We start from the raw sequence: 10,439 nt of genomic DNA, 5'->3' as shown, positions 1-10,439 counted from the left end.
CTAGTAAAGAAGATGAAGTAGATGAGAGTGAGAAAGAGGTTATTGAGGAAGCTGATAGTGGAGAGATGCTTATGCTCAAGAAGTTGCTACATACTCAAGTAAACCCTCAAGAGAACCAAAGGGAGAACTTGTTCCATACAAGGTGCACTATCAAGGGGAAAGTTTGTTCAATGATCATTGATAGTGGGAGTTGTACCAATGTTGCTTCCACCAAACCTGTGGAGAAATTGGGGTTGCTGGTTGTGGATCATTCTCACCCATACAAGCTACAATGGTTGAGTATGGAGACACCATACAAGTAGTGGTACCATTCTCTATTGGAAGAGCTATTCGGGATGGTACTTTGTGACGTCATTCCCATGGTCTTGCAATCTTTTACTTGGAAGACCATGGCAATATGATAGAGAAGTGATCCATGATGCTGCAAGAATACATACTCATTCAAGCTCAACAAAAGACCATTACCCTTGTACCCTTACCCCCACCCAAGCCATTATCCAAGCTCCCGCACAAACAACTTCCCAAACACCATCCAAGGCACCAACCTGTAAAACCCTTTTCCTAAACAACACCAATTAGAAAGAGCCTTCCTAAAACACAAACCTCTCATTGCCCTCCTTATAGTCGAGACAAACCAAGAGAGAGAGCAACCTGAATTTCACCCGAAAGTTCACCATCTCTTGGATGAATTTACGGATGTTTTTCCTAGTGAGTTACCAAGGGGTTTGCCACCACTTAGGGGAATAGAACATATTTGATTTGGATCCTGGTGCCCCTCTTCCCAATAGGCCAGCATATAGGTGCAATCCCAAAGAATCAAGAGCTTCAAAGACAAGTTGAGGAGTTGATTTCCATGGGATTTGTGAGGGAGAGCATGAGCCCTTGTTCAGTTCCAGCCTTGCTTGTGCCCAAGAGGATGGCACTTACCGGATGTGTATTGATAGTCGGGCCATCAATCGGATAACTATCAAATATAGTTATCCCATACCATGGTTGGATGACATGTTGGATGAGCTTCATGGTGCAACCATCTTCTCAAAAATTGATCTAAGAAGTGTTACCATCAGATTAGAATAAGAGGGAGATGAATGGAAAATGGCATTCAAGAACAAAGGAGGATTGTATGAATGGATGGTGATGCCTTTTGGCCTTTCCAATACACAAGCACCTTCATGAGTTTAATGAATGAGGTACTCAAGCCTTTCATTGGAAAATTTTTGGTTGTATATTTTGATGATATATTGATATATAGTACTTGTGAGGATAGTCATGTAGACCACCTTAGCTTAGTGCTTGAACTGTTAAGGCAAAAAAAGTTGTATGCTAAGCTTGAAAAATGTGAGCTATTTATGAGGCAATTGGTGTTATTGGGTTTTAGTTTTGGGAGAAGGAATTAAGGTAGATCAATCCAAGGTAGAATCCATTCATAGTTGGCCTAAACCTGGTTCAATTACGGAGGTTAGGAGTTTTCATGGTTTAGCCTCTTTCTACCGTAGGTTTGTCCCTAATTTTAGTTCCATTGTGCTCCCATAACTGAATTTTTGAGAAGGAGCTTTTGAGTGAACTAAAGCAGTAAATGATGCTTTTAATTTGATTAAGAAAATTGTGTGAAGCTCCCATCCTTCCTTACCGGATTTCAACAAGTGTTTGAAGTAGAGTCGTGCAAGTGGTGTTGGCATTGGGGCAGTTTTGAATCAATCCAAGGCCAATAGCATACTTATTGAGAACTTAGTGATTCAAGAAGGAAATACAGCACTTATGATAAGAGTTTTATGCTATAGTGAGAGCACTTGACCATTGGAGTCACTACCTTCGGCCAAAACAATTTGTTCTCCATTCGGACCACCAAGCTTTGAGGTTCATCAATGGGTAGCCCAACTCAACACAACTGCTGAATGGGTTGAGTTCATCCAATCCTTTTCGTTTGTGCTGATTACAAGCAAGGAGCACACATGTTGTAGCCGATGCACTCTCTAGAAGGTATGCCTTACCTCTTTACTTGATTCTAGAGTTCTAGGTTTTGAATTAATGAAGTTATGTTATAGGAAGATTTGGAGATGAAAACATGCATAATAATGTGGGAAACCTGGTTTTGAAAATTATATTATCATGATGGGTACTTGTTCAAGGGTAGAAGATTATGTGTCCCTAAGGTAGTTTTAGGGAACTAATTATGAGGGAAGCACATAGTGTGGGTTGGCAGCCATTTTGGGGTTTAAGACTTTAGAAACCATCAAGAATATTTTTATTGGCCTAAAAGGTTAGGGATGTTCAAGCTAGTCAATTCAAGGCCGGACAATACCTACCCTTACCCATAGCCAAGCACCCTTGGGAGGACCTCATGGATTTTGTGGTTGCATTGCCTAGGACCCAAGGAGGAAAGATTCCATCATGGTAGTGTGTATAGTTCTCAAAATGGCCCATTTCATATCATGCCGTACCACACATGATGCCTCCAAAATTGCCGAATTGTTCTTTAGAGAATTGGTGAGACTTCTGGCATTCCGGACCATTGTCTTGGATAGGGATACAAATTCTTGAGTCTTTTGGAGACGTTTATGGGGTAGATAGGGACAAATTAATGTTTAGCACCTCACACCACCCTCAACCATGGTCAAACTGAAGTGGTGAATAAGATATTGGGTAATGTCCTAAGGAGTTTAGTGAGTAAGCTTTAAAGGATTGGGATTTGCAATTGGCACATGCTGAATTTACCTACAATAGGAGTCCTAGTTCTACTACGGGTCACACTCCTTTTGAGGTGTTGTATGGAGTAAACCCACTTATCCCTTTTGATCTCGCTTCCCTACCCTTGATTTTGAGCCAAGTGTGAATGCTATGAGAAGTTGAAGAAAATGAAGAAACTCCATGAAACCGTGAGAGCTCAAATAGAAAAATCAAATGAAAAGATCAAGAATAAGGCAAACAAGCATAGAAAGCCTAAGCTTTTCCAACCGAGGATTTGTTTGGATTCCTTGAGAAATGAGAGGTTTCCAAGTAAGAGAAAGAGTAAATTAGCTCCTAGGGTTGATGGACCTTTTGAGATTGTTGAGAGGGATGATAATGCTTATAAAGTGGAGTTGCCTAGTGAGATGGAGGAGTCTCGGCCACCTTCAATGTGGGGATCTAAGCCCCTACTTGGAGGATGATTTGGATTTGAGGGCAAATCCTTCTCAACCTGGGAGGATGATACTTTACAAGTCCTAAAACACTTGTAAACATGATGGCAAGGAATTACAAGTCCTAAAAACCTTGCTAATTCGGTTGAATCAAAGAGTTTCATTCCAAGTCCTAAACACTTGGATTGTGGAATGTGGAAAGCAATGCAGGAAATTTGGCCCAAGCAAGTTCCAAGGGGTAGACAGCCCAGCATTTCAGCCCAAACCATTCCAATTCCAAGCCAACAAAGGAAGCTCAAGCCCACCAAGAGAGAACCCATGTTGAAGTGAACCGATTCGGCCCAAGTCTCATTCCAAAAGGGAAAGCCCACATGAACCCTTATTGGATCCATTTGCAAATCTTCAAGGCCTAAACTCTTACACCCTTATTAGAAACTTGATTAGGATCATTGATCAAGCTTTGAGCTAATAAAGTGAGTTTTTTCAACTAATGGGGTGGTTAAGACATGGATCCTAGAATTAGGGAACATGTCCCTTTTGCATTAAATAGTTATGGCCTAGTTTTTGAATGAAGCTTATAATTATTTGTGTAATATTTATTATTTTCATTTTCTTGTATTGTATTTGTTGATTACTCTTTTAACCTTGTAATTGCCTATATAAAGGCAACTATTCTCCTTGTAATTTAGTTTATGAAATAAAAATTTGTTTTAAACCATTGAGAGAACTTTGTGTTCTTGTTGTGATTTCTTTATCCAAGTCTTGGCAAAGAGATTTGGTGGTGAATAAATTCAAGTTGGTGGAGAATTCCTTTATGCTTGAAGTGTTTTCTACTTGTCTTAACCCAAAATTGCAAGTAAGTGTGACATTGCTCCTCTAGTGTATTTGGCCGAACTTAAGCTTGAATTTAGGGCATATTTTGTTGTGTTTTGTTGTTGCAAATTGGTTGGAATTGAATCATACTAACTTTTTGTAAAGAATGTATATGTTTAATGAAAGAAAAATTTTGGGCCCAACTATTTATGTTATCTTCCATGTGTTTTCATTATGTATATTTTATGATTATATGAGTAAAAACCAGCTATTACAACCACAAAGGAAGTATGATCCTTATTCGAGCACATATAACTCGGGATGGAGGGATCACCCCAATCTTAGCTATGGGAATCCACAAGTGAATCAACCGGTGACTCAAAACCACCCAAGCTACCAGTAATATAAGTAGGCATATCCCCCTAGACAACAACCGGGCCAAACTTCTAATTCTGGTATGTTTTTAGAAGATATTGTTAAGTCTCTTGCCACTAATACTTTGCAATTTCAACAGGAGACAAGGGCCAGTGTTCAAAGTTTGGAGAATCAGATGGGACAGATGGCAACCGCAATCAGTAAGCTGGAGGCGCAAAGTTCGGAGAAATTACCCTCTCAAACGGTGGTCAATCCAAGAGAAAATGCAAGTGCGATCGTCTTGAGAAGTGGTAAAGAGGTTGAGATTCCAACAAAGGCAGCCCTTGCATCGTCGAAGGAAGAAAAGGAGAAAGATGTCATTGTAGACAAGAGCTGTCACAGCCCGCGGCCCTACATAGGAGTTCCTTGCGGTGCCCACACAAGGCCCACACAGCACCGTGACTCACAAAGATCTCTCCCCCCCTTTAAGGGATTTCTTTCGCCTTCCCCACCACTCGAACCCAAGCTGGCCTGATGGTACTCACCATGCTCCCCAAATGACTATAGCCCCTTGGTCTTGGGTTCGAGTGGTGGGGAAGGCGAAAGAAATCCCTTAAGGGGGGGAGAGATCTTTGTGAGTCATGGTGCTGTGTGGGCCCTATGTGGGCACCGCAAGGAACTCCTGTGTGGGGCTGCAGGCTGTAACAATAAAAAGGTGAGAGTAGGAGAAAATGTTTCTACAGTGATTCAGAGAAAACTTTCAGCGAAGTGTAGAGATCCAGGTATGTTTACTATCCCTTGTACCATAGGTAACACTAGGTTTGAGAAGGCCATGATAGATTTAGGAGCTTCCATAAATGTCATGCCATATTCCATATATGCTTCTTTGAAACTTAGACCTTCGAATAAAACTGGTGTTGCGATTCAATTAGCTGATAGATCCAATACCTATCCTAAGGGTGTAGTTGAGGATATTCTGGTACAAGTTAATGACTTGGTTTTCCTTACTGATTTTTATGTGCTTGATATGGAAAATGGTGATCAAACTGCTCCTATCTTGTTAGGAAGGCCCTTCTTAAAAACATCCAAGACTAAGATAGATGTTCATAATGGCATACTTACCATGGAATTTGATGGTCAAATTGTCAAGTTTAATATTTATGATGCCATGAAATATCATGATGATGATGATGATGATGATGATAATCATGTTTATTCTATTGATGTGATTGATTCTTTGGTATAGGAAGTTTTTGAACTTGATAGAGAAGATGGATTGGAAGTTGCCATTAGTAAGCATCTTGAGAAAGAGAATGGGGAGTTTGCTTTCTTGTTCTCGCATTTTAAATTTTGGTTATTTTTGCCTTTTCTTTTCATTTGATCTTACATTGGGGACAATGTCAGTTTTAAGTGTGGGGGAGGGGATTTAGGTTGTGTTTTAATTTGTTAAAAAAAAAACAAAAAAATAGTAGTTTTTGTTTTTGGGAAAGTTTATGCTTTAAGTCATGTCTTTGAACGTCTAGTGATGCATGAAATAGTAACTTGACTTTGTTGTTGAGCATATTCCTTGACTTAGGATGTTAGCAATCTTTCATAAAATAGAGTTAATCATATTTGAATCTTTGAAGTTTGAAACAATAGATCTTGAGAAGTTGTGTGAACTTGGTGACGAAGCATGATTGAGGAGTGTATAACAACCTTTAGAAAAAAAAAAAAAAAAAAATTGTTTCTCTTAAGCTAGTCCCAAATTTGGGTTTAAGCAAATAGGAAAAAGAAAGAAAGGTATGTGGTTAGTCGAGATGGAGCGTAAAATGCACTCACTCATAAACACAACCATGCAATGAGATGGAGTATAAAATGCACTCATTCTTTTCAAAACAGGAAAAAAAAAAAAAAAAAAAAAGAAGAAGAAGAAGAAAAAAAAAATATCTCTTGTTTGCTACCCAATTTGTACTAGTAAAGAGAAACAGTTGATAAAAAAGTTGAGAGGTGAGTTGTACATGAATTGGTTGTGATTAGTTTCCTTGTCTGCATTGACTGATTGAGAGTAATTGTGGAAAATGATGAGAGATGAATGTCATTAACTCTACTTTATTTTATTTTGTTGCTTCCTAAGTTAGCTATGAATATGCATGGATTAAATATTGTTTCTTATGCATCATGATGGTGTTCTTGATATGACTTGAGATGATGGTGTTCTTGATATGACTTGAGTGTAGTGTTTGTTTGAATTAGTTTGCCCGAGGACGTGCAAAAGGTAAGTGTGGGGGAATTTGATGAGAATAAAAAATTTCATATTTACCCCCCCTTAATGTCTACTCTTTTATACTTATTTTCTGCCTAAATGTAGTCATTATTATTCTATTTCGATTTAGGATGCAAATGGAGGCGTTAATTGCAAAACGGAACTAATTAAGTGAATTCGGACAGTTTCGACATTGTTTCGTAATCTGGGAATAACTCTCTCATCCAAGCTCCGATTGAGATGATTCAAAATTCTGTGGAATACTAAGAAATATATCTACAACTTTCATGTTTTGAGTTTGGAGAGATACTCGCTGCATCAAGGTTTTAATTGGGCCTGAAATTGACGCACCTGCATTGCCGACGTTCTGGAACATTCTGCCTTGTCATGCAAGTCCAATAGGCAATTTATTATTGGAAGATTTGAAGACCTGTTGCACGCAAGTTACAGCGAGAATCACCACTTTCCTATTTTGCATTAAGACTTTATTTTATTTTCAATTACTCAGATTAGGATAAAGGTTATTTTGGGATTTTAGAATATTTTTAGGAGATTTAGATTTAGTAGAATTAAAATTCGAATTGGATATTGAGAGAGGGAGATCAGATTGGGGATAACACATATCACACAGGCCTCTCTCTTCTCTCCCTGATGGATTTTCGTTTTTCCTTGGAATTTTCGTGATGGCCATGAGTAGTTAATTTTTATAACTTGGTCGAAGGAAACAAGACCTCGGAATCAATAAACTGTGAGATCAATCTGGTTTTTTTTTCTTTAAGTTTTCAATTTATGTTTGAGTATTGAATGTTCTTCAATGCATATTTTCATGATTGCTGCAGTTTAATTACTAGGAGGCCTACTAGTTTATTAATTGTTGCAATCTACTGCTAAGTTAGATATCAAATCCGTAATTGTTTGATCCCTCTAACTTGTGAAGTAATTAGGGTTTAAGAATTTGCTACGTCAGGAATTATTAAGTCTTAAGAAGAACATTTGACTGAATTAAATGCAACCGCTTGAGTTTGTGTTGTTTAGCTTCATCGATCTCTCTAGGTCTTAAGGCTACTACTAGATTAAATCTTTAGCGCTTGTCTAGGGTTGTTTAGTAGTAAGGTTAATTAGATCGCTTGTTTCTTAATTAATTACAACTAAGGAGAAATAGGAAAATAGTTCCAACGGTGAATATTCAGGGTATGAATTGATTTATTTTTGTATCAATGATCAGTTGTCAGATTTCGATGGTGGATGTTGACCTAGACCAAGTTTCGTTATTTGATTGATTGATTGATTGATTTGAATTGTTGTTTTCCTGAAATTGTTTCTGTTTAACTCAAAACCCCCCCATACTGGTTCACATAACATTAAATTCGGCTAGACACTCTCCATGGGAATGATCCTGACTCACACTACTACATGTGTTTTTAGGTTTTAATTCTGGGTGCCTACGACAGCACGCCATTGGGAATGACAAACTGAACTTGCAAATGGTAAAGACTTCGTTATCCAAGTTTTTCTTTATGAAAGACTACGGAGAAGTAGCCTATATCATCAGTATAAAGATCTATCGTGATAAATCTCATAGGTTGCTTGGCCTAAGTCAGCGCACGTATATAGACAAAGTACTAAAAAGATTTAATATGGGAGAATCAAAGAAGGGATTTCTTCTGATGTCACATGGCGTATATCTCTCAATAAAAATATGTGTCCAAGGACACAAGATGAGAGAGATAAGATGAGTAGGATCCATATGCCTCGGTAATAGGAGCTCTCATGTATGTCATGTATGTCATGTTATGTACTAGGATTGATTTCTCATGTGCCTTGAGCATTTGTAGTAGATATCAATAAGATCCAGGTGAACAACACTAGACAACTATAAAAAATATCCTTAAGTTCCTGAAAAGGACTAAGGATGCATTCTTGGTTTATAGAGGGGAAGATGAGCTCACTGTAAAAAGATACAAGGACGCTAGTTTCCAAACCGACAAATATGATTTTTGATCATAGTTAGGATATGTGTTCTATCTAAATGGAGATACAGTGAGTTGAAAGTTCAAACCAACGCACTGTGACAAATTCTACATTGGAATTTGATACAAAGCATTATCTAATGCAGCTAACGAGGTTGTTTGGATCAAGAACTTAATTACTAAACTTGTAATTGTTCTAAGTTTGTTGATCCAATCAAGCTATTCTGCAACAAAAATGGTGCGATTGCTTAGGCTAAGGAACAATGTCTCACTAGCGATCCAAACACATACTCAGAAGATACCATCTGATTAGAAAGATCATTCAGAGAGGTGATGTGCAAATTAGCAGAGTACCTACTAATGACAATAAAACAGACCCACAGACGAAAGCTCTGTCTAAGGAAAAGCATGATAGGCATTTAGCATCATTTGGTATTAAATGCATGAATGATTGGCTATAGTGTAAGTGGGAGATTGTTAGGATAGGTGCACTAAAGCCATTAATATTAGAACTTTTGTAATAATATTATTGAATATCAATAAAGGCATAACTTCTATATCATAGCATTCATTGATATATTCGTATATATATTGATATATGTCCTTAGAAGGGTTTAAGCGTGATGAGAGAATTAAGTGTTTTAAATCTTAGTTGTGAGAACCCTATGATCACATATGGTGGCCATTCTAGAATTGTCCATAGCCCTAGTATTTATCTAACCAAGGACACAGATTATACGGTAAGACTATCATAGCATTGAACAACCCTACCGAAAGGTAGTGACAGTTCTCACATGTCAAGGTTATTAAGTGACAACCTAGTGTGAAGCATGGGTGCTTGTTAATGACAAGTTCATTGGATCAACCCACTGGAGGATTCCACACAAGATGATAATGCCAATATTTGTGGAATATATCCTCCAACGAATGGTGGTGCATGTGATCCCTCGACTTGAGATCACTAGAGCACCGTGTGTAATTATTGGTGTAATTTTACACTAGCCTAACGTAATCCTATTTATGGTTATCAGTATGGTAGTCGTTGGTTGCATCAAGAAGTACACTATGGCTATGGTGGATCAACAAAGGATTCATCACTCTTGGTTATAGAAGAAATTATCTCGTAGAGATAATCGGTTAGGAACTATGACCACAAAAATTTGTGGCCATAGTGGAATCGAGTTGGTATTCGAATACAATTTATATGGTTGTCGATTCGAAAACTGGATATAAACATATCAAGGTAAATTTATTGAAGTTGACACTACTTCTGTACTTCAAATCATGATGAGATAAATGATGATAAAATGATTTGAATTGCACGGTAACCATACTGTTCAAAGGTAGCTACTTCGCTGAATCTTTATTTGTTGGGTAATGATGATGCCTTACTAAAGGCCAATCTTGATTGGTGTACAGAACACTAATTAGTTTATGCTTAATTACGGATCCAGTCACTGCCAACAAAATAAAGAGCCTATAGTTCACACACATTAAAAGCAGTATAAGAAGGAAAATGAAATGAAGGGTAATTTTGTCTTTTGGACGAAAAAGGGTATTTTGGTAATTTTGTTGTGCGATTAAATTTGTTGGGGTCGTTGCCAATGCTCAGTATTTATATTGAAGTTAATTTAGCAAAATTGTAGTTATATTAATGTTAATAAAAAATATTAATATAAATATGGAATATATTTAATTCAATTAAATATATTTTAAATTCTTTGAATTTAAATATATGAATAAATATTTATATTTATATTTTTTTGGAATATATTTAAATTCGGATTGATTCTATTCCCAAATAGGAATAGATATATTCCTATTCCAAGTGGGGAATATATTATTCCCACTATATAAAGAAATGAATAGGAGAATTAAAAATTGAATCATTATTTTCTCTCCACTAAAAACCCTAGCCACCACTCACCTTTAGAGAGA

This window comes from Pistacia vera, unplaced genomic scaffold, assembly GCF_008641045.1.
Source record: "Pistacia vera cultivar Batoury unplaced genomic scaffold, PisVer_v2 Contig935, whole genome shotgun sequence".
Lineage (NCBI taxonomy): Eukaryota > Viridiplantae > Streptophyta > Magnoliopsida > Sapindales > Anacardiaceae > Pistacia > Pistacia vera.
This window is presented reverse-complemented; position numbering follows the sequence as displayed.